This window comes from Aquarana catesbeiana, linkage group LG13 (genome assembly GCF_042186555.1).
Source record: "Aquarana catesbeiana isolate 2022-GZ linkage group LG13, ASM4218655v1, whole genome shotgun sequence".
NCBI lineage: Eukaryota > Metazoa > Chordata > Amphibia > Anura > Ranidae > Aquarana > Aquarana catesbeiana.
In genome coordinates this window covers 198,950,361-198,978,306 of record NC_133336.1, presented here as the reverse complement: position 1 = coordinate 198,978,306, position 27,946 = coordinate 198,950,361, and the positions used below count along the sequence as shown (strand labels likewise).

Here is a 27,946-nt window from a genome sequence, read left to right as displayed (position 1 = left end):
TGCCACTAAACAGTATTGTGCAGCGAGCAATACCCTTTGTTTTGCCCAAACTAATCTTTCACAGCTAAACTCCATGAAGCAAAGCTTGGCGAGAAGCAAAATGTCAATTTGATTTATAGGCAGATGTGCAGGAACAGATCCACCAGTCATTCCAGGACCTCCAATATCATAAATTTGGAAAAAAGGCAGGGAAGTTGCTGTCCCGCCTGAGCAGGGGACATCGCATTCCCGCTCATAACTCTGCCCTGAAAGATCCTCATGATAGGCTTACTTCATTCCCCAAGGAAGTGAATTACATTTTAGAACAATTGTATGCTAACCTGTATGGTTGAGACACCATCAATGTGGTTGCGGTTCCTGGATCAGGTCCTCCTCCCACAGGTTGACCAAATGCTCCTGGCCCAGCTCAATGCCCCGATCATGGTCGCCAATGTTACATCCACCATTATGTCTTTGGCCAACGGCAAAGCCCCGGGCCCCGATGGGTACACGTCTGAGTTCTACAAGCTTTCGGCCACCACTATTGCTCTGAACCTAGCCTCCATTTACCAGTCGATTCTTGATAGGGGACAATACTCCCTGAGGCTTCCAAGCCCATATCAAGTTATTTCCCAAGAAAGGTAAAGACCCAATGGAGCCGTGCTCATACCACCCATTATCCCTGTTAAACCTTGACCCTAAAATTCTCTCCAAGATTGTTGCCAACTGGTTAGCATTGATCATGCCCACCCTGATTCACCCCTCTCAGGCTGGATTTACTTTAGGGCACTCTGCCACCTCCAATATATGTAAAGTCCTTAATGTTTTGGAACATGCAAGAGCTACCCCCTTCAGTGATCTAGTTATCATTGCTCTAGATGCCAAGAAGGCTTTTGATAATGTTAGCTTTCACTGGCTGCAGTTAGTTCTTCAGACTAACCGTAGCACTTGAGCCCCTGTCACATTACTTCTTATCCGACTCTCACATCCACAGAGTTATGGTGGGCTGTGTACAGCTTTATTCGCCTACAATATTCTAATTTTTACATCTGACCCCCAGCTGGACATGCCCATTATCCAGGAGATTTTCACACAGTTTCGTACTTGTTCAGGGCTCAGAATAAACGTTTCCAAAAATGAAATCTTATCATTGTACCAGCCCACCTGGACAGTCAACTCAATCTTTCCCATAGCTATAACCAACAATACCTACTTTGGGATTAAAATAGGAAAACTTCCCTCCTTCCTATACCACCTCAATTATCACCCGGTTATTTCCAAAATTATCCAATATTAGAACTTTTAACTTCACACTGATCCGACCTACTTCCATGCGACTTCAATGAATAGGATCCAACTTTGAGCAGACCATACCAGGCCCTTTAAATCTGTTATGGATCTGGAGGGGGAGCCCCACGTCAAAAAAAAAATGGTGTGGGGTCCCAATCAGATTCCATACCAGACCCTTATCCGAGCATGTAGCCCAGCAGGTCAGGAAAGGGGGGGGCGAGCGAGAGCCCTTCTTCTGCCGACCCATTTCTCCTCCGACACTGGCTCCCGCTGTTGTGTCAAGTCCAGTGTCTGTCAGTTCTTATTCACTTACCGACCACCACCCGCCGTTATAAGTCGGTTGTTTGAAGGAGGAAATCATTGTTATGGCAGCAGCTAGCTGCCATAACCCCGGTATTCTCTTCTTCAGTAGCCGGTCCGCTACAAGATAAAAGTGGTCTCTGCGGCAAATCTGCCGCGAGATCACTTTTATTGGCAGCGGTAGAGGAGCCCCCCCTTCCGCCGTGCTCCGGTGCCCTCTGCCGAGCTCCGGAGCTGTCGGCAGCGGCAGAGGCGATCTGGTCCAGTCACTTGTTGGTGTATGTGAATGCGCTACTCCCTTAATATCTCAAATACACAAGTGAAAGCTACCATCACCTGTAATGCTTATCAGCTACCCATCACAAATATTTCATGTGTATAAGTTTAAAATTTAAGATCAATAAATCATACATATACATATAACAAAAAGTCCTTCAGATATGTTGCAAAATCTTGTAACCATTAAAGTGACTGACGTGCTCCTATATTGCTTCAGTGTTCATATGTGACTGAGTGGGACCCTCCACCATTCAGATTGGCCACTCACCAGATACTTCACTAGGGGTACGCCTTTGGTTCATTCAGGGATAACCACTCCACCCAGGTACCACTTCTCACCGGTTAAAAACTTGTTTTCTAATGCTCCTCATAGGAAAGCATAGGGACAAAAGGCGATCATAGCGCAATATGTTTGAACCATTTATTTTTTAAAAGATTCCAAAGGTTAAAATCACTCACATTTAAAAGTGCCCTCGAGCCGGCACGAAGCTTATCCAGCAGTTACGGACGAGTGGCTATTAGCATGGTTCGCCTGATGTTAATGTGCGGTCTCCACGCTCGGCTTGCGCTCCAAGCCTCGTTTCCGTTTTTGTCCGGTCACGTGATGCATAAAATTCTCCCAGCAGCCTCTACGCGTTTCGCATCATCAAATGCGTCATCAGGAAGCTGCCGTTTGATTGGTGCCCGCTCTATTTATACTGTGTGTGGCCGGAAATGTGTATTCCGCCATTTTAACTAAGGTAATGTTCCCATCTATGACTTCCTTTCCATTACCGCCATTTTGACTAAGGTTTTTTCCCTTTTTGCATAATCCATACTTATATAGCTATTTCCTCTTTACATTTTCTTAGTTTGTATCTAAATTTTAGGAGTACTGACCCGTCTATATCTGCTGGAGAGGCTTTTACAATGTCTCAAACATATTACATATTTCCAAACTTTATTATACTTTCTACCCGTTCCGCCCTAGCCGTTCGTCCATATAAATATGGGACAGCAAAGAAATCCATTCTTTACAAAGATATACAGGGCAATTCCAAAAAAATTTCCAAAAAAAATTACAAGAAAAATATACAATTATATGTATAACCCCTATTCTATTATGTTACGTTCTGTACATAAAAAATTTTATTGAAAGGAGAAAAAATAGAAAATAAGAAATAATAAAAAATATGTATAATGCTACTAAAAATATGGGAAAAAATTTAATATAATGAAATAAAGAAAATGTGAAAAAAATGTGAAAAAAAATTATATAAAGAAAATGTGAAAAATGAAAAAAATGAAAAAAATGAAAAAAAAATGAAAAAAATGAAAAAAATGAAAAAAAAAAAAAAATGAAAAAAAAATGAAAAAAATTTAAAAAAAAATGAAAAAAAAAAATGAAAAAAAAAATGAAAAAAATTTAAAAAAATGAAAAAAATTTTTTTCATTTTTTTTCAATTTTTTTCATTTTTTTTTAATTTTTTTCATTTTTCACATTTTCTTTATATAATTTTTTTTCACATTTTTTTCACATTTTCTTTATTTCATTATATTAAATTTTTTCCCATATTTTTAGTAGCATTTTTTTGGAATTGCCCTGTATATCTTTGTAAAGAATGGATTTCTTTGCTGTCCCATATTTATATGGACGAACGGCTAGGGCGGAACGGGTAGAAAGTATAATAAAGTTTGGAAATATGTAATATGTTTGAGACATTGTAAAAGCCTCTCCAGCAGATATAGACGGGTCAGTACTCCTAAAATTTAGATACAAACTAAGAAAATGTAAAGAGGAAATAGCTATATAAGTATGGATTATGCAAAAAGGGAAAAAACCTTAGTCAAAATGGCGGTAATGGAAAGGAAGTCATAGATGGGAACATTACCTTAGTTAAAATGGCGGAATACACATTTCCGGCCACACACAGTATAAATAGAGCGGGCACCAATCAAACGGCAGCTTCCTGATGACGCATTTGATGATGCGAAACGCGTAGAGGCTGCTGGGAGAATTTTATGCATCACGTGACCGGACAAAAACGGAAACGAGGCTTGGAGCGCAAGCCGAGCGTGGAGACCGCACATTAACATCAGGCGAACCATGCTAATAGCCACTCGTCCGTAACTGCTGGATAAGCTTCGTGCCGGCTCGAGGGCACTTTTAAATGTGAGTGATTTTAACCTTTGGAATCTTTTAAAAAATAAATGGTTCAAACATATTGCGCTATGATCGCCTTTTGTCCCTATGCTTTCCTATGAGGAGCATTAGAAAACAAGTTTTTAACCGGTGAGAAGTGGTACCTGGGTGGAGTGGTTATCCCTGAATGAACCAAAGGCGTACCCCTAGTGAAGTATCTGGTGAGTGGCCAATCTGAATGGTGGAGGGTCCCACTCAGTCACATATGAACACTGAAGCAATATAGGAGCACGTCAGTCACTTTAATGGTTACAAGATTTTGCAACATATCTGAAGGACTTTTTGTTATATGTATATGTATGATTTATTGATCTTAAATTTTAAACTTATACACATGAAATATTTGTGATGGGTAGCTGATAAGCATTACAGGTGATGGTAGCTTTCACTTGTGTATTTGAGATATTAAGGGAGTAGCGCATTCACATACACCAACTAGTATTTCTTACCCATCTAAGTGAAGGGCCTTTTTTTGAATGCAGCATCCCCAACATTTAGTATGTAATATTGTTTGAGGAACTAAGGTTTGTTTTTGCGCCGGTGACACGCACACAGATGGTCCAGTCACTTGCTGGGTATAGAGACGAGTGAGGGGAAGATGGCCCCCACCCATCTCCATTCCATTGCTGGGCGGAAGTGACAACAAAATAACAATTCGGAAAGGAACCAATGCTTGGGCTAGCCCGGAGATCACTGCCACATCCCAGATACGGAAAGGAGACCAGGAAAAGAGATGTGCCCCAAGGGGGATACTATGGGCAGTGTGTCAACGGGCAATAAATGAATGGTGCATGCGTGAAATACACAGTTGAGGTTTAAAAGTTGTATAACAAAAGTTTATTAAGTAACAAGATACACACAAATCTAGGATATAAAATCGCATGAGCGGAAGAGGCAAAAAACAATGGTGATCAAACTGCTAACATGCTAGGTATAGTATCCCAGTAAATACAAATATGACCCGCTGGGCTAGAAATACGATAGCATATAATACTCTACATGTTTCGGAAAGTAAAGAGGTTCTATCCTCTCTATATGGTGTATTTCCTTCTTCAGGAGTTTCGGGAAAGCAGTTATGATATTTTTCTATAAAAGAGAAAAAAGGATATATTTGTATATATAGGTATAAGTGGGTCACTGTAATAAGCACCAACAAAAGGTATGAAACCATTATGTCTAAAAGTATGAGAGACTGTTTGGATTACAGACAAGACATGAGGACAGAGCAAAATCTCAGACTGAACAAGCATTTTTGTACAGAGATACTCACAGGGCATGTGACTCTTCAGCATATATACTGTACACAGATATATCACGAGAAGGACTCCCACTTCCTACAGCTCGAAAGGTTATATCGCTCGGTTAAAGATCCAGATACTGGATATAATTTTCAGGGGATAAAACCCAAAAGGGAAGGTATGGAGGGATTTACAGACACTGGCCCTGACACAGATCCCCACATGGACGGCGAGCCAGGGCTCACAAGAGCCACCAATGCTGGGCGGACTGCACAAGCACCTGCAGAATCAGAGACAGAAACAAAACGTCACTTCAGCCCACATCTCTTAAAGGGCCATTTTTAAAAAAAATTTTTTTTTGAATGACAATTTTTTTTTTTATTGCATTTTAGTGTAAATATGAGATCTGAGGTCTTTTTGACTGCAGATCTCATATTTAAGAGGTTCTGTCATGCTTTTTTTCTATTACAAGGGATGTTTACATTCCTTGTAATAGGAATAAAAGTGACATTTAAAAAAAAAAAACAAACAAACAGTGTAAAATAAAAAATAAAAGGTAAAATAAATAAGATTTTTTTTTTTTAAACGTGCCCTGTCCCGACGAGCTTGCGTGCAGAAGTGAACGCATACGTGAGTAGCATCCGCATATGAAAACTGTGTTCAAACCACACATGTGAGGTATCGCCGCGATCGGTAGAGCGAGAGCAATAGTTCTAGTCCTAGACCTGCTCTGTAACTCAAAACATGCAACCTGTAGAATTTTTTGAACGTCGCCTATGGAGATTTTTAAGAATAAAAGTTTGTCGCCATTCCACGAGCCGGCACAATTTTGAAGCGTCACATGTTGGGTATCAATTTACTCACCGTAACATTTTCTTTCACAATATAAAAAAATTGGGCTAACTTTACTGTTGTCTTATTTTTGAATTTAAAAAAAAAGTGTATTTTTTCCAAAAAAGTGCGCTTGTAAGACCACTGCGCAAATACGGTGTGACAGAAAGTATTGCAACGACCGCCATTTTATTCTCTAGGGTGTTAGAAAAAAAATGTATAATGTTTGGGGGATCTAAGTAGTTTTCTAGCAAAAAAAAATGTTTTTAACTTGTAAACAACAAATCTCAGAAAGTGGCTCGGTCCTTAAGTGGGTCCATGGGGCGTGGCCATCCGGGGACGTCATCCGTAGACCACGGCCCTCGTGACGTCACACAGAGACCCTGCCCGCTAACACGAAGGGATGGAGTCTTCTGTGATGTCACAAGGGGCGGGTTCTCCGGGTGATGCCCCAGGATGGACAATTGCCCCATGGCTATATAAGAACTAGTAGACACTGGACCTGAAACAGCAGCGGGAGCTAGCAATGGAGGAGGAGGAGGACCGCGAGGGACACGAACTGGGAGAAAAAACAGATGGAGAAGAACCAGGAGAAGAAGCGGAGGGACAAGAACTGGAGTGAGAAGACCGGAGGAAGAAGAACCGCTCTGCTGCACAGCAAAGTCTAATCTCTTCCTCTACAACTGAAGCATAACTTGCTAATACAGGATACACTGGTGGCCTGGAGGGAGATTAGGAAAAAATTGTGCATCTCTCCTTTCTTATCGCTTCACCTCCCTATTCACAAGCATCATATGTTTCCTTGTGCACAGCAATATGCGGCTTTCTCTTTATGGGCCTCTCATGAGCTCACAAATTTTGTTCACCTCCTTAATCCCTCCTCGAGAAAAGCCTTGCCCTTTTCTCAACTAATGACACAGTATAATCTACCTACCTACCACCATTTCTACACTCGGCAAGCAGTCAACTTTGCGACCAGTCTATGTCCTGCAAAAGATCTAAGATTTCGTACTTCCCTACTGGACACCTTCATAGATTGTCACAGGATCTCTAATGTTTATAAACCCTTGAACTCAAGCCTTTCCAAATCAATGCATTCAGGCTCTACCTTTTCCTGGAATAAGGACCTTCAATGCACAGACGCAGTAGACCATATACTAGCTAGCTACAATACCATGTGCGCTTTCATCAGCGATGAGTTTTCCCTTCTCGATGTCCACTTTGGTTTCAGTTCGCCAGTAGTGCCCATGGTCTAGTGTGCAACGACTATCCCTATTTCACAGATTGTGGCTTTGCCTTCACGTCTCTTGCTTCTGGATTACTTGGCCGCCATAGACACAGGTTATCAACCATGCAAGGACCCTCTTCCCCCTATTTGGTTATCTAGATGGTCCTTCCTTAGGCCTACTGAAAACACAACTAGTGATTATCCAGCGTAACAAAGCTTGGCTCTCCACCTGCAATTTGGCTGCTAGGAGGGACATACTCAAGCAGTAGACTTCAACCACTCCTTCAACCATGGCTGATGTGAAAGCTGACCTACTGGGTGTTCTGCACAAAATAAAACTAGATGTAGTCCTATCACACCATCACCCTTCCACACGCTTTCACAAACAATGGAATCATTACATTAATAAGGTCATGCCATCCTCGGACATACAGTTTCTCACAAAAGTGAGTACACCCCTCACATTTTTGTAAATATTTTATTATATCTTTTCATGTGACAACACTGAAGAAATGACACTTTGCTATAATGTAAAGTAGTGAGTGTACAGCTTTTATAACAGTGTAAATTTGCTGTCTCCTCAAAATAACATAGCCATTAATGTCTAAACTGCTGGCAACAAAAGTGAATACACCCCCAAGTGAAAATGTCCAAATTGGGCCCAAAGTGTCAATATTTTGTGTGGCCACCATTATTTTCCAGCGGTGCCTTAACCCTCTTGGGCATGGAGTTCACCATAGCTTCAGAGTCTGCCACTGGAGTCCTCTTCCACTCCTCCATGACGACATCATGGAGCTGGTGGATGTTAGAGACCTTGCGCTCCTCCCCCTTCCGTTTGAGGATGCCCCACAGATGCTCAATATGGTTTAGGTCTGGAGACATACTTGGCCAGTCCATCACCTTTACCCTCAGCTTCTTTAGCAAGGCAGTGGTCGTCTTGGAGGTGTGTTTTGGCCCGTTCATGTTGAAATACTGTCCTACGGCCCAGTCTCCAAAGGGAGGGGATCATGCTCTGCTTCAGTATGTCACAAAACATATTGTATAGTAGTGAGTGTACAGTTTGTATAACAGTGTAAATTTGCTGTCCCCTCAAAATAACTCAACACACAGCCATTAATTTCTAAACCGCTGGCAACAAGAGTGAGTACACCCCTAAGTGAAAATGTGCAAACTGGTCTCAATTAGCCAGCCCCCCCCCCCCGGTGTTATGTGACTTGTTAGTGTTACAAGGTCTCAGGTGTGAATGGGGAGCAGGTGTGTTAAATTTGGTGTTATCGCTCTCACTCTCTCATACTGGTCACTGGAAGTTCAACATGGCACCTCATGTCAAAGAACTTTCTGAGGATCTAAAAAAAGACTTGTTGCTCTACATAAAGATGGTCTAGGCTATAAGAAGATCGCCAAGATCCTGAAACTGAGCTGCAGCACGGTGGCCAAGACCAAGCAGCGGTTTAATAGGACAGGTTCCACTCAGAACAGGCCTCGCCATGGTCAACCAAAGAAGTTGAGTGCACATGCTCAGCGTCATATCCAGAGGTTGTCTTTGGGAAATAGACGTATGAGTGCTGCCAGCATTGCTGCAGAGGTTGAAGGGGTGGGGGGTCAGCCTGTCAGTGCTCAGACCACACGCCGCACACTGCATCAAATTGGTCTGCATGGCTGTCGTCCTAGAAGGAAGCCTGTTCTAAAGATGATGCACAAGAAGGCCCACAAGCAGTTTGCTGAAGAAAAGCAGACTAAGGACATGGATTACTGGAACCATGTCCTGTGGTCTGATGAGACCAAGATACACTTATTTGGTTCAGATGATGTCAAGCGTGTGTGACGGCACCCAGGTGAGGAGTACAAAGACAAGTGTGTCTTGCCTACAGTTAAGCATGGTGGTGGGAGTGTCATGGTCTGGGGCTGCATACGTGCTGCCGACACTAGGAAGCTACAGTTCATTGAGGGAACCATGAATGCCAATATGTATTGTGACATACTGAAGCAAAGCATGATCCCCTCCCTTTGGAGACTGAGCCGTAGGACAGTATTTCAACATGAACGGGCCCAAACACACCTCCAATTTGACCACTGCCTTGCTAAAGAAGCTGAGGGTAAAGGTGATGGACTGGCTAAGCATGTCTCCAGACCTAAACCCTATTGAGCATCTGTGGGGCATCCTCAAACGGAAGGGGGAGGAGCGCAAGGTCTCTAACATCCACCAGCTCCATGATGTCGTCATGGAGGAGTGGAAGAGGACTCCAGTGGCAGACTCTGAAGCTCTGGTGAACTCCATGCCCAAGAGGGTTAAGGCACCGCTGGAAAATAATGGTGGCCACACAAAATATTGACACTTGGGGCCCAATTTGGACATTTTCACTTGGGGGGTGTATTCACTTTTGTTGCCAGCGGTTTAGACATTAATGGCTGTGTTATTTTTAGGGGACAGGAAATTTACACTGTTATAAAAGCTGTACACTCACTACTTTACATTGTAGCAAAGTGTCATTTCTTCAGTGTTGTCACATGAAAAGATATAATAAAATATTTACAAAAATGTGAGGGGTGTACTCACTTTTGTGAGATACTGTATCTTTCTCAAGCCTCCCACCTTTAAACTCGGGGGGGGGGCTAACTCTACCTCTCACCCTACTCCAACAAACCTGACACCACGGATTCACTCTCTGGCTTGTCCAACAGCTTGACTCTAGTGCACTATAGACTCTGCATGTTATATTAGTATGGGGTTCCAGGCTCTACAGCTTCATGCATACCTCCCAACCGTCCTGGATTGCCCATGAAAGTCCCGCTGTGGGAGGTCTGTCCCACGTCCCAGGCACCCTCATTCCGGGACATTCATGTCCCGGAATTGCCCCCTTGGCCGATCTGATGCCCCCTACAAAATGATGCCGCATCATCGCTGTCCCTCACTGCCCGCCGTACTAGTTCTGGCCGAGACCCGCTTTATTTCACCCCCAGACACTGCCTGGCTCACTGCCAAAACTACTGATTGCTAGACACGGCCCGCCTGGCGTCTAACAACCAGTGACGTCACAATGAGGAGGAGGAGAGCAGAGCCCCAGCATTCAGAGCGAGCAGAGGAGGATTCCTCCTCCTCGTGCCTAAGCTCCGCTCTCGGCTCCACCCCTGACTTCGCCCCGACTCCGGGTCTTCCATGAAGGCTGATACTGCCGCTGGAAGAAAGGTAGGATAAATGCTCCCTGCACTGCCCTGAGGACGCTCATGGTCACTCTGCTCTCTCCAATACACTTCCCCCTTCCAGTCATGCTGTATAGTCCCCCCATACTGCCCTCCCCTACCCCCAATTATACTGCCCCCCTCCCATTATACTGCCCTTCACTTCCCCCCTCCCATTATACTGCCCTCCACTGCCACCCCTACCATTATACTGCCCTCCACTACCACCCCTCCCATCATACTGCCCTCCCTCCCACCATTCTGCCCTCCACTACCACCCCTCCTATCATACTGCTCTCCACTAACCCCCCTCCCATCATACTGCCCTTTGCTACCACCTCTCCCATCATACTGCCCTCTACTAACCCCCCTCCCATTATACTGCCCTCCACTACCACCCCTCCCATTATACTGCGCTTCGCTAGCACCCCTCTCATCATACTGCCCTTCACTACCACCCCTCCCTTCATACTGCCCTCCACTAACCCCCCTCCCATTATACTGCCCTCCACTACCACCCCTCCCATTATACTGCTCTCCACTAACCCCCCTCCCATTATACTGCCCTCCACAACCACCCCCTCCCATTGTACTGCCCTCCACTACCACCCCTCCCATCATACTGCCCTCCACTAACCCCCTCCCATTATACTGCCCTCCACTACCACCTCCTCCCATCATACTGCCCTCCACTGCCACCCCTCCCATCATACTGCCCTCCACCCCATCATACTGCCCTCCCTCCCATCATACTGCCCTCCACTACCACCCCTCCCATCATACTGCCCTTCGCTACCACCCCTCCCATCATAGTGCCCTCCGCTACCACCCCTCCCATCATACTGCCCTCCACTAACCGCCCTCCGATTATACTGCCATCCACTACCACCCCCTCCCATTATACTGCCCTCCACTACCACCTCCTTCCATCATACTGCCCTTCACTGCCACCCCTCCCATCATACTGCCCTCCACTTCCTCCCCTCCCATGATACTGCCCTCCACCCCATCATACTGCCCTCCACTGCCTCCTTCCCCATCATACTGCCTTCCACTGCCACCCCTCCCATCATACTGCCCTCCACTGACACCCCCTACCATCATACTGCCCTCCACCCCATTATACTGCCCTCCACTACTACCCCTCAAATCATATTGCCCTACACTGCCACCAACTCCCATCAAAAACTATAAAAAAAACTCTAAAAAATAAAATTGTAAAATAAAACATAATGGTAAAAAAAATAAAATAACAAAAATTTAAAACTACTGATCCCTTCCACTGCCCTACTGATTATGTCCACTGCTCTACTGGTCATGTCTACTGCTCTACTGCCCACGTCCACTGCCCACGTCCAGTGCCCTACTGTCCACCTCCACTGCTCTACTGACCATGTTCACTGCCCTACTGACCATGTCCACTGCCCTACTGACCATGTCCACTGCCCTATTGACCACTTCCACTGCCCTACTGACAATATCCACTGCCCTACTGACCATGTCCACTGCTCTACTGACCATGACCACTGCTCTACTGACCATGACCACTGCTCTACTGAACATGTCCACTGCTCTACTGACCATATCCACTGCTCTACTGACCATGTCCACTGCTCTACTGACAAATCCACAACCCTACTGACCACGTCCACTGCCCTACTGACCACGTCCACTGCCCTACTGACCACTTCCACTGCTCTACTGACAATATCCACTGCCTTACTGACCACATCCACTGCCCTACTGAGAATGTTCACTGCCCTATTGACCACTGCCCTACTGACAATATCCACTCCCCTACTGACCATGATCACTGCTCTACTGACAATATCCACTACCCTACTGACCACGTCCACTGCCCTACTGACTACTTCCACTGCTGTACTGACCATGTCCACAGCCTTACTGACTCCTACCATTCACAGTCCACACTGACACCACTGGCAGAACTACCAGCAAAGGTTGCACTTGCGACTGGTCACTGGCCTTCTGCCACCATGGCAGGGCCCAATACTCCACAACATGTGAAAGGGATCCGCTGTGGGACCATGAAGGGTGGTGGGATCAATGGGAGGGGATCTGGGCTCGGAGGCAATGGCCCAGGCCGGAGGATGGGGGGCCCTTCATGGTTTCTTGCACCAGGGCCCTGAAAGTTCTAATTAGGCCTCTGCTGCACCCTGTATATAGCTCATCTCAGAACCCTGCACCCTGTATATAGCTCATCCCAGAACCCTGCACCCTGTATATAGCTCATCTCAGAACCCTGCACTCTGTACATAGTTCATTCCAGAACCCTGCACTCTGTACATAGCTCATCCCAGAACCCTGCACTCTGTACATAGCTCATCCCAGAAACCCTGCACTCTGTACATAGCTCATCCCAGAACCCTGCACTCTGTCCATAGCTCACCCCAGAACCCTGCACTCTGTCCATAGCTCACCCCAGAACACTACACTCTGTACATAGCTCACCCAGAACCCTGCACTTTGTACATAGCTCATCCCAGTACCCTGCACTGTGTACTTATTTCATCCCAGAACCCTGCACTGTGTACTTATTTCATCCCAGAACCCTGCACTCTGTACGCAGCTCATCCCAGAACCCTGCACTCTGTACATAGCTCATCTCAGTACCCTACACCTACGTAATGCACTCCAAACACTGCATGCTTTTATCCTTTTATTTAAATGAATGTGCTGGGGTTTGTATGTATCCATGAGACTCTTGCTTTAGTAACAATAATAAAAGCATATTTTATAGGAACAAGGAAGCCTGAGTTTTGTTTAATGACGCCCCTTAAGCTCCTCCCACTGTCAGCAGTTTGACCACGCCTACATTTGCCGCAACACGCTATGCAAAGTTACTTCCTTCCTCAAGTGTCCCTCATTCTGAAGTTCAAAAGTTGGTAGGTATGTTCATGTTGATGTTTATATGCTACCTATTCACTGATACCCTTGACTGTTTTATGTGCTTGATGTTTTCCGAGTCCATTGATGGCTCCTCTTATGTAAAACTCTAGCTTAGGCTACTTCTCCCCTCCTTCCTCCCCTTCTCCTCCCCCTCCCCTCTCTCCTTTAGTTGCCCCCCCCTCCCCCCATGTTTGACATTACGATGGCTTCTATTACCTTTTATGTCATTTTTTGAAGGCTACCTTTGTCATTGCTCAGAGTCTTTTGATTTTGTATGTTGTAAAATCCGATAAAGTTTCTTTTAAAAAAAACACCCATTTTAGGTAACTCTGAACAGACAAAAACAATCAATCACTGCTCCACTCAGTACAGAGAAGCCTAAAACTAAATGTAGCAGCCTAATCTGATCAACTAAAATGCAATGGTGTTCATGAACTAACGATCTCAGTGCTCCTGACTGGCTAAAAACGATAATATTTTCGCCTGACTAATGAACTTAATTTGATTGAATCTGATCGAAATTGAGTCTAAATTTATCGGATGAGATGTTAAGGCTATTAAATTGTTTGTGGATTTGACCGTTTTGATGAAATCGGACAAAATGAAGGATTCTCTACTTTTTTAAACACACATAAAGGCACTGCAATGGCATAAATTAGATTTATTGTAATATACGTAAATAATTTTTTTTGCATATGCATTCGAACTGCATTTAAAAAAAACATTTGCATGCATCTACTGTTGTAAACAAGCCCTAATCTCTGACCCAGCTTTGCACACAGATCCGTGGGAGGAAAGAATACAGGAAACAAGTGACTTCCTCATAAGGGTGAGAGAGATATTTGAGAGACTGTGAAGTGAAACATTGCGAGATTCGTCTAAGCAATTCACAGAGGTAAGAATTTGTTGAACCTTTCTGAGAATTCACTGCTGACTAATACTTAAACAGAAAGCTTTTCTGGGGAAACCCAAAGCTCTAACAGCAATCGTAGAGCCTCCGAGACTCCAGCTGTATCTTCTGTGTACTCAGACCTAAATTGTCCAAATTGTTTTCTGTTAAAACTGTGTTTTTAATTAATCACAATTTTTTTCTTTGAAGATCAAGGCTTTATATATAAACAGGGTTTCAAATTTTAGAACCACAATCATAGGCGTCACCGGGGGGTGGCTATTGAGGCTGTAGCCCATAGCCCCGAGTCTCTTGACGCGGGGTCCCTGCCTAACCAGCGGATCCCGGCTGCGGCGGGCGGGCTGCATTAGAGGTGGAGGAGACAGACGAGTGGGCGGGCGAGCAGAGATGACATCATCTCTCTCCGCCCGCTCCACATCACCACTCTTCCGCCCTCACAGCTGGGCCACTTCAATGTGAGAGCGATGTGCGGCGGGGAGCAGAGATGACATTGTCTCTCACTGCCCGCCACACATCAGCGCTCTTCCGGCCTCACAGCACTGGCCTCTTCAATGTTGGAGGTGCAGCGGGGAACAGAGAGATTACATCATCTCTCACTGCCCGCCCCGCATCTCCGCTCTCCTGCCCTCACTAAATGGACCAGTGCTGCCAGCCTGCCACCAATGCAGCAACAATGGACATTTGGTGGTACTGGCTGGCATGGCAAGTGACAATCCACATCAGTTGGCAAGTGCCAACCCACATCTAGTGGCAGGTGACGTGGCAAGTGACAATCTGCTAATGGTGGCAGGTGACGTGGCAAGTGACAATCTGCAAATGGTGGCAAGTGACATGGCAAGTGACAATCTGCAAATGGTGGCAAATGACGTGGCAAGTGACAATCTGCAAATGGTGGCAAGTGATGTGGCAATCTACAAATGGTGGCAGGTGACATGACGTGGCAAGTGACAATCTGCAAATGGTGGCAGGTGACGTGACAAGTGACTTAGCAAGTGACAATCTGAAAATGGTGGCAGGTGACGTGGCAAGTGACAATCTGCAAATGGTGGCAGGTGACATGGCAAGTGACACGCTCAGGGCTCCCCCTGATTCTGTATTATGGTGAGTTGAACCACTTCAATATATATTAGAATGTAAAAATAGAAACAATGCGCTTTGATCACCTTGACACCATTTTAAATATGGTGCCATGCTGATTACAATGCCAACACCAGCCTTTGCCCGTGAAAAATTGCTTACCACCGGCGTTCTCACTTCTGGTTCTGCACCCATCTCAGACTGAAATCTCCCAGTCCTCTCAGGCCTGCCACCCCAGGCCTTTCTTCAGGTTCCGCACCCATCCCAGACTGCTTTCTATCAGTCCTCTCAGGCGTATCTCCCCAGTCCTGTCAACTGTGCTATACTTACCAGCCCTCCTGGCTGTGACCTGTTGTTCCTCCATGAAGACTTGCCTGGCAGTGCTTTCTCCCACTGTCCTTTCCTTACTCCCGTGCAACCTGTCCATGATACCTCTGTGTATTGTAAGAGGGCCCCGACCGCACTTGGTGCCCAAGGTCACCCCCTCCCCAGATTGGGGGACTCCCTTCAAGGCCACAGACAGCCTAGTACTCCATCTCCAATCTCCACCTGAACAACTCCTACTTCAGCTGGGCTGAACCAGGGTATTTAAGGAGGCCTGCCCCCTGCCAATCCAAATTGAGGATTGGTCAGGGTTCCCCAGAATGCCCCAGGCAGCTCCACGTCCCCCTCCACCTCTCTTTCCAGAAAACACGAGAATGTTCTGGAAAGAAGTGGGAGGTGCTGGTGATGCTGCCTGTGAGTCACCCAGCACTACCCTGAGCCACTCCCAGCCCAGATCAAAACAGGCAGGCCTAGCTACTCTGACAAAAACCTATATACATCACTTCTAGCAATCTAGAGGGTGCTACACCTGCTTCCCCCAGCATGCCACTGCATACAGGAGTGTGCTGGCCATCACAGACTCATAAAACATTTTCAGCAGTCTGGCAGATGTTAAACAACCTTAGTCTCCTCAAAAAGTAGAGGCGGCTCTGGCCCTTCCTATAGAGCACCTTAGTGTTCTTGCTCCAGTCCAGCTTATTATCTATGTGCACCCCCAGGTACTTTGAACTTTCTACTACCTCCACATCCACTCCTCTGATGGAGATTGGGGTCAATGGCAGTGGCGCGGGGTTCTTTTTGAGGGGGGCGGCAAACAACCCCCACCAGGCCACCGTTGGGCGGCACTACCCCCCCCCGTGGCAATTCCCCCTCCCCCCACGGCACTAACACAGCCCCCCCACCACCAACTGTCCTTACCTTGGATGCGTTTGGTGAGAGCGTGGCGGGCTCAGGGAAAGCTGCTCTGGTGACCCGTGTCCTCTCCTGGAGCTGCTTCCGCAGTGTCTCTCTCCTCCTCCCGGCGCTAGGCGTCCAATAGAATTGCCTGACATTTTGGCCAATCAGGAAACATGTTTCTTACCTGCTGTTTCAACACACCTGGGTGGGCTCCAGACGCAATGCTCTGCGTCCCGAGTCCACCCTATTTTGAAGCCTATTAGAACCTATGGCTCTAATCAGGTTCTTCAAAAAAAAACCTGGCCGTTCTAATTCATATGCCCGGTGACCCGAAAGGGGCCGGACACATGAATAGGAGGTGGCGGCCATGGATAGATTTATGCTATGCATGAATCTATCCACTGCATATAGGGGGTGGAGAGGATAGGGGGGCCATGCCCGGGTGCCCCTAATGGACGGGTCACCCCTGGTCACTGTTTGCTTTCTCTTTCTGAAATCAACAACCAGCTCCTTTGTCACATTTAGATACAGATGATTAATCTCACACCATGTGACAAAGTTCTCCACCACAGCCCTATACTCTTCCCCATTCCTGATACATCCCACTATTGCAGAGTCATCAGAAAACTTCTGAAGAGAGCAAGACTCTGTCTGGTAGCTGAAATCAGTGGTGTAGACAGTAAAAGAAAGGAAGAGAGAACTGTCCCCTGTGGAACCCCAATATTGCTGATCACCCTATCTGACACACAGTCTTGCAAACGCACATACTGCGGTCTTCCTGTCAGGTAGTCTACAATCCATGACACAAGGGAAACATCAACCTGTATTGCTGCTAGCTTCTCGCCCAAAAGATCCAGCCTGATAGTATCAAAAGCACTGGAGAAGACCCTCACAGTGCTTGCTGACTTTATCCAGGTGTTCATACATGCGATTTAACATGAAAATGATAGCATCCTCAACCCCCAGTCTTGGCTGGTATGCAAGCTGCAAAGGGTCTGAACATTTACTAACCATGGGTCGTATATAAAACAAGTCTCTACAAGGTCTTCATGATGTGGGAGGTCAAAGCACAGGGACAAGATATGACATCTTCCACAACACAGGAACCTTTTGTAGTCTCAGGCTCAAGTTAAAGACCCGTTGAAGAACACACCCCAGTTGCATTAGTAAGCACCCTGGGGCTAACTCCATCAGGGCCTGCTGATTTTACTACCTTAAGCCTCCTCAACTGTCTTAATATAAAAAGTCTGCTGCACTTATCAATCTTAAGTAAATAAATAAACAATTAGTCCTTCAAGCAGCCAGCACAAAAAAATGGTAGAACACCAATGTAAAAGAAATGGAAGAGAAGGTGCAGCGCTTAAAGCAGGGCCAGTGCTACCACTAGGAAAACTAGGCAGCCACCTAGGGTGCCCTGCTGCCTAGGGCACCCGGGCACTGGTGTTCCTACTCTCTTCTGTCTGCAGCAAGCAACTAAGTCTCAGCATCAGCAGGCAGCCACCGCTCCATTCATACATAGTGTCAGAGGCGCAGCGGCGGCAGGGGACTGTGTCTGTGTCCCAGCTCCCAAATGAATGGAAGCAAGCAAACATTCATTGATGGGCACTGGTGAGGCTGCATTGATGGGTGCTGGTGAGGCTGCATTTGATGGGCCCTGGTGAGGCTGCTTTTGATGGGTGGTGGTGAGGCTGCATTTGATGGGTGGTGGTGAGGCTGCATTTGATGGGCGCTGGTGAGGCTGCATTTGATGGGTGCTAGTGAGGCTGCATTTGATGGGCCCTGGTGAGGCTGCATTTGAAGGGCCATGGTGAGGCTGCATTGATGAGCGCTGGTGAGGCTGGATTGATGGGCGCTAGTGAGGCTGCATTGATGGGTGCTGGTGAGGCTGCATTTGATGGGCGCTGGTGAGGCTGCATTTGATGAGCGCTGGTGAGGCTGCATTTGATGGGTGCTGATGAGGCTGCATTGATGGGCGCTGGTGAGGCTGCATTTGATGGGCACTTCATTAAAAAGGTGGGGTTTACATGGGCAGGGGAAAGGGGGTGGAGACAGGGGTGGAGACAGGGGGGGCGGCAAAATGAGGTTTCGCCTAGGGTGTCAAAAATCCTTGCACCATCCCTGGCTTAAAGATATTGTCCTTAAGGTGGTGAATCCCCAAAGAAAGCTCAAGATGTATCATATTTCATGGTAAAAAACCCACTTGATCAGGAAAGAGGGGGGGCCACCACCGTCTCACACTGCCTCTTACCCTCCTCTGTGGACCCTTATTACAGGGGTCAAATCAGCCAGAGATAAAAATGGTATCCTTGATCACAGCACACCATGTTCAATCAAGCCAGCCAGGATAGACATAGGTAACCAGGTCTCCAGAAGCCGTTCCCAGTGTTCATAACAGCGTTGCAACACTAGCGTACATCCCAAGGAACTCAACTGTCTACTCACCTGATCAGCTGTAAAGGACATTGATGCACTTTTCCATATAGGAGGAGTAGAGTTTTTCTTATAAAACGAACAACCAGTAAAAGTATCCAATAGGGGTGAATCAGAACACATATTAAAGGAGGAAGGACATCTAGTATGAGGAGAGGAGGGTACTTTCCGCAACTCTACTCTCGTACAGCTTTGTGTTGAATCTGATGGAGTTAAAGCCAGGGCCCCATGATTTAAACCTATTTAAAAAATGGTTCAGTTCATTTTCCCTTTACACATCACCCCTAGTCCCTCCACCAACCTGCTTAAGACCTGTAATGGTTCTCATGCCACTCCAGACCTCCCTTACTTTGTTTTGCTGGAGTTTCCACTCCAGCTTTTTCCTATTTTTCTCCTTAGCCTCTCTAATCTTTATCCTCAGGCCCCTCTGAATAAATTTTAACTCCTCCCTATCACCTACTCTAAAAGCCATCTTCCTGGAGTTAGGAATATCCTTCATATCCCCAGTTACCCACGGTTTATTCTTTGAATAACAATAAACAATTCTTGTTGGAACAATAGAATCTACACAGAAATTAATATGTGTTATGCACTCAGTAAGCCGATCAATGTCCCTTCCATGTGGCTCACAGAGTGCATTCCAGTTTGTTTCCTCAAAACAGCCCCACAAAAACTCAAAAGTACTCCTCACTGAACTGGTGGTCACAGGTTGGCTCTTAACCATAGGCACATAACAAGGATTGAGGTAGACACGAATTATGATGTGATCTGCTCAAAGGTGGAAGATTAGAAGAGCTGTATGTATTCTCATCATTGGCATGCAGCAGATCCTATTCTCTCTAGTTGGGCAGCTCACAAATACTGTGTGAAGTTTGTCAAGGTTTTCCCCATGGTGACATGATTAAAATCACCTGAGATTATGATAAGGGCATTGGGATGCTTGGTTTGAAGTTTTGCAATAACACTGTGGTTGGCATCATTTGCCAACGTTGAGTTGGCAGAAGGTGGAATATTCACTGCCACAACAATAACATGTTGAATCTCCCTTGGCAAGTAATAAGGCCGAAACCCCATAACCAATAATTCTATATCTGGGCAGCAAACACTTTCCCTAATAGTTATGTGACCAGGGATGCACCATCTATTGTTTACAAAAATAACAAGCCGTCCTCCCTTCCTCCTACCACTCCTTGTGCAGTCCCTGTCCACTCTAACAATCTGGAAACCACTTATGGTAACATTATGATCGGGAATATCTCTGTGCAGCCATGTTTCTGAAAAACACATAATGCTACACTCACTAAACTCACGTTGACTCTGAACTAACCCCATTAGCTCATCTACCTTATTCGCCAAAGATCTCACATTTCCCATGATAATGGAGGGAATATTTGGTTTAAATCTCCTTATCTCCACCCGTACCTCTGTCCTCTACTGTGGCAGATGGGAACATTGGAGACATTTTTTATTACTTTTATATACGGCAGCTTGCCGTGGTTTGACCACCTGTACATCGATTATCTGGCATCCAGACAGGTGTTTTATGTTATGTGTTACGTGGCTTATATCACTGTTTCCTTTGTTTCCTTTGTTTGTTTGTTTTATTTTTGTTTTTGTCACGGTTGCCATATCTGCAGGGTCACTTTGTTAAGGGGCCCTTTAAGCATAAACCAAGTCTAGTATTTAATGTCACTATTTCTATGAGATTAATCTACATGATCCTTTTAATTCTTTAATAAATATTGCTAGTATATGGACAGGCTAGGGTAGTATATAGATAGGTTGGGGTAGTATATGGACAGGCTAGAGTAGTAAATAGACAGGCTAGGGTAGTAAATAGACAGGCTAGGGTAGTAAATAGATAGGTGCTCTTCTAAGCAGTCCAGTATCTTCTCTGAGAACAGGACGGAAACAGCGGAGAGCAGACAGAGCGGAGAGCTCGATGTCCGGCCATTGTACAGGGAACACCACCAATTGTGGAAGGGAAATCCACATCCTTACTGCTCTAACAGTAAAGAAGATTAAAGAGGAGCTCCAGTCTCCCCCCAACAAATACTGTAGCTGCTGACTTTTAACATAAGGACGCTTACCTGTCCAAGGATCCAGTGATGTCCTTTCGGTTCTTCAATTGGCTTCGGGTCCAGGCGTCAGCCTGATTACTGCATGGTGTCAGTTTGTGACAGTTAGTGTGTTAGGGCAGTGAGTGTTAGCCCCCTTTAGGTCTAAGATACCCCCCTAACCCCCCTAATAAAGTTTTAACCCCTTGATCACCCCCTGTCACCAGTGTCGCTAAGCGATAATTTTTCTGATCGCTGTATTAGTGTCACTGGTGACGCTAGTTAGGGAGGTAAATATTTAGGTTCGCTGTCAGCATTTTATAGCGACAGGGACCCCCATATACTACCTAATAAATGTTTTAACCCCTTGATTGCCCCCTAGTTAACCCTTTCACCACTGATCACCGTATAACCGTTACGGGTGACGCTGGTTAGTTCGTTTATTTTTCATAGTGTCAGGGCACCCGCCGTTTATTACCAAATAAAGGTTGAGCCCCCTGATCGCCCGCCGGTGATATGCGTCGCCCCAGGCAGCGTCAGATTAGCGCCAGTACCGCTAACACCCACGCACGCAGCATACGCCTCCCTTAGTGGTATAGTATCTGAACGCATCAATATCTGATCCGATCAGATCTATACTAGCGTCCCTAGCAGTTTAGGGTTCCCAAAAATGCAGTGTTAGCGGGATCAGCCCAGATACCTGCTAGCACCTGCGTTTTGCCCCTCCGCCTGGCCCAGCCCAGCCCACCCAAGTGCAGTATCGATCGATTACTGACACTAACAAAACACTGAACGCATAACTGCAGCGTTCGCAGAGTCAGGCCTGATCCCTGCGATCGCTAACAGTTTTTTTGGTAGCGTTTTGGTGAACTGGCAAGCACCAGCCCCAGGCAGCGTCAGGTTAGTGCCAGTAGCGCTAACACCCACGCACGCAGTGTAACCTCCCTTAGTGGTATAGTATCTGAACGGATCAATATCTGATCCGATCAGATCTATACTGGCGTCCCCAGCAGTTTAGGGTTCCCACAAACGCAGTGTTAGCGGGATCAGCCCAGATACCTGCTAGCACCTGCGTTTTGCCCCTCCGCCCGGCCCAGCCCAGCCCACCCAAGTGCAGTATCGATCGATCACTGACACTTACAAAACACTAAACGCATAACTGCAGCGTTCGCAGAGTCAGGCCTGATCCCTGTGATCGCTAACAGTTTTTTTGGTAGCGTTTTGGTCAACTGGCAAGCGCCAGCGGCCTAGTACACCCCGGTCGTAGTCAAACCAGCACTGCAGTAACACTTGGTGACGTGGCGAGTCCCATAAGTGCAGTTCAAGCTGGTGAGGTGGCAAGCACAAGTAGTGTCCCGCTGCCACCAAGAAGACGAACACAGGCCCGTCGTGCCCATAGTGCCCTTCCTGCTGCATTCGCAGCGCCCGTACTTCCCCCATACACATCCCCAACCAAATGCAGTCGGCTGCATGAGAGGCATTTTCTTTATGTCCTCCCGAGTACCGCTACCCAACGAACCCCCCCAAAAAAGATGTTGTGTCTGCAGCATGCGCGGATATAGGCGTGACACCCGCTATTATTGTCCCTCCTCTCCTGACAATCCTGGTCTTTGCATTGGTGAATGTTTTGAACGCTACCATACACTAGTTGAGTATTAGCGTAGGGTACAGCATTCCACAGACTAGGCACACTTTCACAGGGTCTCCCAAGATGCCATCGCATTTTGAGAGACCCGAACCTGGAAGCGGTTACAGTTATAAAAGTTACAGTTACAAAAAAAAGTGTAAAAAAAAAAAAAAAAAACCACAAACAAAAATATAAAATAAAAAAAAATAGTTGTTGTTTTATTGTTCTCTCTCTCTCTATTCTCTCTCTATTGTTCTGCTCTTTTTTACTGTATTCTATTCTGCAATGTTTTACTGTTATTATGTTTTATCATGTTTGCTTTTCAGGTATGCAATTTTTTTATACTTTACCGTTTACTGTGCTTTATTGTTAACCATTTTTTTGTCTTCAGGTACGCCATTCACGACTTTGAGTGGTTATACCAGAATGATGCCTGCAGGTTTAGGTACCATCTTGGTATCATTCTTTTCAGCCAGCGGTCGGCTAATTAGCCTCTAGACTGCTTTTACAAGCAGTGGGAGGGAGTGCCCCCCCCCACTGTCTTCCGTGTTTTTCTCTGGCTCTCCTGTCTCAACAGGGAACCTGAGAATGCAGCCGGTGATTCAGCCAGCTGACCATAGAGCTGATCAGAGACCAGAGTGGCTCCAAACATCTCTATGGCCTAAGAAACCGGAAGCTACGAGCATTTTATGACTTAGATTTCGCCGGATGTAAACAGCGCCATTGGGAAATTGGGGAAGCATTTTATCACACTGATCTTGGTGTGGTCAGATGCTTTAAGGGCAGAGGAGAAATCTAGGGTCTAATAGACCCCAATTTTTTCAAAAAAGAGTACCTGTCACTGCCTATTGCTATTATAGGGGATATTTACATTCCCTGAGATAACAATAAAAATGATGTAAAAAAAATTAAAGGAACAGTTTAAAAATAAGATAAAAAAGCAAAAAAATAATAAAGAAAAAAAAAAAAAAAAAGCACCCCTGTCCCCCCTGCTCTCGCGCTAAGGCGAACGCAAGCGTCTGTCTGGCGTCAAATGTAAACAGCAATTGCACCATGCATGTGAGGTATCACCGCAAAGGTCAGATCGAGGGCAGTAATTTTAGCAGTAGACCTCCTCTGTAAATCTAAAGTGGTAACCTGTAAAGGCTTTTAAAAATGTATTAATTTTGTTGCCACTGCACGTTTGTGCGCAATTTTAAAGCATGTCATGTTTGGTATCCATGTACTTGGCCTAAGATAATCTTTTTTTTTCACCAAACATTTGGGCAATATAGTGTGTTTTAGTGCATTAAAATTTAAAAAAGTGTGTTTTTTCCCCAAAAAATGCTTTTGAAAAATCGCTGCGCAAATACTGTGTGAAAAAAAAAAATGAAACACCCACTATTTTAATCTGTAGGGCATTTGCTTTAAAAAAAATATATAATGTTTGGGGGTTCAAAGTAATTTTCTTGCAAAAAAAAATAATTTTTTCACGTAATCAAAAAGTGTAAGAAAGGGCTTTGTCTTCAAGTGGTTAGAAGAGTGGGTGATGTGTGACATAAGCTTCTAAATGTTGTGCATAAAATGCCAGGACAGTTCAAAACCCCCCCAAATGACCCCATTTTGGAAAGTAGACACCCCAAGCTATTTGCTGAGAGGCATGTCGAGTCCATGGAATATTTTATATTGTGACACAAGTTGCGGGAAAGAGACAATTTTTTTTTTTGCACAAAGTTGTACTAAATGATATATTGCTCAAACATGCCATGGAAATATGTGAAATTACACCCCAAAATACATTCTGTTGCTTCTCCTGAGTATGGGGATACCACATGTTTCGGACTTTTTGGGAGCCTAGCCGCGCACAGGACCCCGAAAACCAAGCACCGCCTTCAGGCTTTCTAAGGGCGTAAATTTTTGATTTCACTCTTCACTGCCTATCACAGTTTTGGAGGCCATGGAATGCCCAGGTGGCAACCCCCCTCCCCCCCCCAAATGACCCCATTTTGGAAAGTAGACACCCCAAGCTATTTGCTGAGAGGTATAGTGAGTATTTTACAGACCTCACTTTTTGTCACAAAGTTTTGAAAATTGAAAAAAGAAAAAAAAATGTTTTTTTCTTGTCTTTCTTCATTTTCAAAAACAAATGAGAGCTGCAAAATACTCACCATGCCTCTCAGCAAATAGCTTGGGGTGTCTACTTTCCAAAATGGGGTCATTTGGGGGGGGGGTTTGTGCCACCTGGGCATTCCATGGCCTCCGAAACTGTGATAGGCAGTGAAGAGTAAAATCAAAAATTTACACCCTTAGAAATCCTGAAGGCGGTGATTGGTTTTCGGGGCCCCGTACGCGGCTAGGCTCCTAAAAAGTCCCACACATGTGGTATCCCCATACTCAAGAGAAGCAGCTAAACGTATTTTGGGGTGCAATTCCAAATATGCCCATGGCCTGTGTGAGCAATATATCATTTAGTGACAACTTTGTGCAAAAAAAAAAAAAAAATTGTCACTTTCCCGCAACTTGTGTCAAAATATAAAATATTCCATGGACTCAACATGCCTCAAAGCAAATAGCTTGGGGTGTCTACTTTCCAAAATGGGGTCATTTGGGGGGTTTTATGCCATCTGGGCATTTTATGGCCTTCAAAACTGTGATAGGTAGTGAGGAGTAAAATCAAAAATTTACGCCCTTAGACATCCTGAAGGCAGTGATTGGTTTTCGGGGCCCCGTACGCGGCTAGGCTCCCAAAAAGTCCCACACATGTTGTATCCCCGTACTCAGGAGAAGCAGCTGAATATATTTTGGGGTGCAATTCCACATATGCCCATGGCCTGTGTGAGCAATATATCATTTAGTGACAACTTTTTGTAATTTTTTTTTGTCATTATTCAATCACTTGGGACAAAAAAAATGAATATTCAATGGGCTCAACATGCCTCTCAGCAATTTCCTTGGGGTGTCTACTTTCCAAAATGGGGTCATTTGTGGGGGTTTTGTACTGCCCTGCCATTTTAGCACCTCAAGAAATGACATAGGCAGTCATAAATTAAAGGCTGTGTAAATTCCAGAAAATGTACCCTAGTTTGTAGGCGCTATAACTTTTGCGCAAACCAATAAATATACACTTATTGACATTTTTATTACCAAAGACATGTGGCCGAATACATTTTAGCCTAAATGTATGACTAAAATTGAGTTTATTGGATTTTTTTTATAACAAAAAGTAGAAAATATCATTTTTTTTTCAAAATTTTCGGTCTTTTTCCGTGTATAGCACAAAAAATAAAAACGGCAGAGGTGATCAAATACCATCAAAAGAAAGCTCTATTTGTGGGAAGAAAAGGACGCAAATTTTGTTTGGGTACAGCATTGCATCTACCCGTCAATCATCGACAGCTGGCGCTTGACGGGTAGATGGAGATTTAGCCAGCATGCAGAGTAGCGCAGGAAGCGTCTGTAATAAGTTCTATCTCATGTCATGCTGCTCCCCGGCGGCCCCTCCTCTCTTCTGGTCCATCCCGGATGATGTCACAAGCAAATAGGGATGGACAAGAAGAGAGGAGGGGCCGCCGGGGAGCAGCGTGACATGAGAGAGAACTTATTACAGATGCTTCCTGTGCTACTCTGCATTTGAAGAAAACGACTAGTAAATGCTGTGCGCTGATGTGCCCCATGTGCTTTGATGTGCCCCATGTACCCTAATGTGCCCCATGTACCGTGATGTACCCCATGTACCCTGATGTGCCCAGAAAAAAGAATGAGGGAGTTCACCACTCACAGGTAAATACCTTTCCCAGAATCAGCTGTCTCCACATACAAGCAGGGTGCAGGCTCTGTTTGCAACAGAAATGATAGGAAAAAATGAATAGCTGGATAGCTGCACTCCAAAAAAAATTCACCTTTATTGTATAAAATTGGATATCAAAACATCACAGATGGGTACAGATGGGTACAGACTAACTGTACCTACCCTGATGTGCCCCATGTACCCTGATGTGCCACATGTGCTTTGATGTGCCACATCTACCCTGATGTGCCCCATGTACCCTGATGTGCTGTGCCTCGATGTCCTGTACCGTGATGTACCTTGTTGTGCTGTGCCCCAGTGTGCTGTGCCCCAATGTCCTGTGTCCTGATGTACTATGCCCTGATGTGACCTGATGTGCTGTGTCCTGATGTGCTGTGCCCTTTACCCCAATGTGCTATGCCCTGATATGCTGTGTCCTGTACCCTGATGTGCTGTGTCCTGTACCCTGTCCTGATGTGCCTTGTCCTGATGTGCCCTTTCCTGTCCTGATGTGCTGTGTCCTGTGCCCTGATGTGCCATGTGCCATGTGCCCTGTCCTGATGTGCTGTGTCCTGTACCCTGTTGTGGCATGTGCCGTGTCCTGATGTGCCATGTCCTGATGTGCCGAGCCCTGATGTGCTGAGCCCTGATGTGCTGTGTTCTGTGCCATGTGCCCTGTCCTGTACCCTGATGTGCCATGTGCCCTGTCCTGTACCCTTAGGTGCCATGTGCCCTGTCCTGTACCCTGATGTGCCATGTGCCCTGTCCTGATGTGCCATGTCCTGATGTGCCATGTCCTGATGTGCCTTGTCCTGATGTGCCTTGTCCTGATGTGCTGTGTCATGATGTGCTGTGCCCTGTGTCCTGATGTGCTGTGTCCTGATGTGCTGTGTCCTGATGTGCTGCGTCATGATGTGCTGTGCCCTGATGTGCCGTGTCCTGATGTGTTATGTCCTGATGTGTTGTGCCCTGTGTCATGATGTGCTGTGCCCTGTGTCATGATGTGCTGTGCCCTGATGTGCCGTGTCCTGATGTGTTATGTCCTGATGTGTTGTGCCCTGTGTCATGATGTGCTGTGCCCTGTGTCATGATGTGCTGTGCCCTGATGTGCCGTGTCCTGATGTGTTATGTCATGATGTGTTGTGCCCTGTGTCATGATGTGCTGTGCCCTGTGTCATGATGTGCTGTGCCCTGTGTCCTGATGTGCTGTTCCCTGTGTCCTGATGTGCTGTGCCCTGTACCCCGATCTGCTGTGCCCTGATATCCTGTGTCCTGTGCCCTGATGTGCTGTGTCCTGTACCCTGTCCTGATGTGACATGTCCTGATGTGCTGTGTCCTGCTGTGCTGTGTCCTGTGCCCAGAGGAGGCTCTAGGCTTTTTGAGGTCTCAGGCAAAACTTACACATGAGGCCCCACGGACTGGGACGCTCCGTGATGAGGCC

The 27,946-nt window shown here is 45.8% G+C and overlaps 1 protein-coding gene across 1 annotated transcript in view; it reads left to right on the top strand.

Moving 5' to 3' along the window:
* Positions 1 to 14,191: 14,191 nt before the first annotated feature.
* LOC141117606 (uncharacterized) overlaps positions 14,192 to 27,946 on the top strand; it is a 38,536-nt gene continuing 24,781 nt past the window's right edge. Inside the window, exon 1 of the mRNA XM_073610539.1 lies at positions 14,192 to 14,312. The gene's annotated coding sequence lies outside the window, so the exon portion shown is untranslated. The remainder of the gene's footprint in view (positions 14,313 to 27,946) is intronic.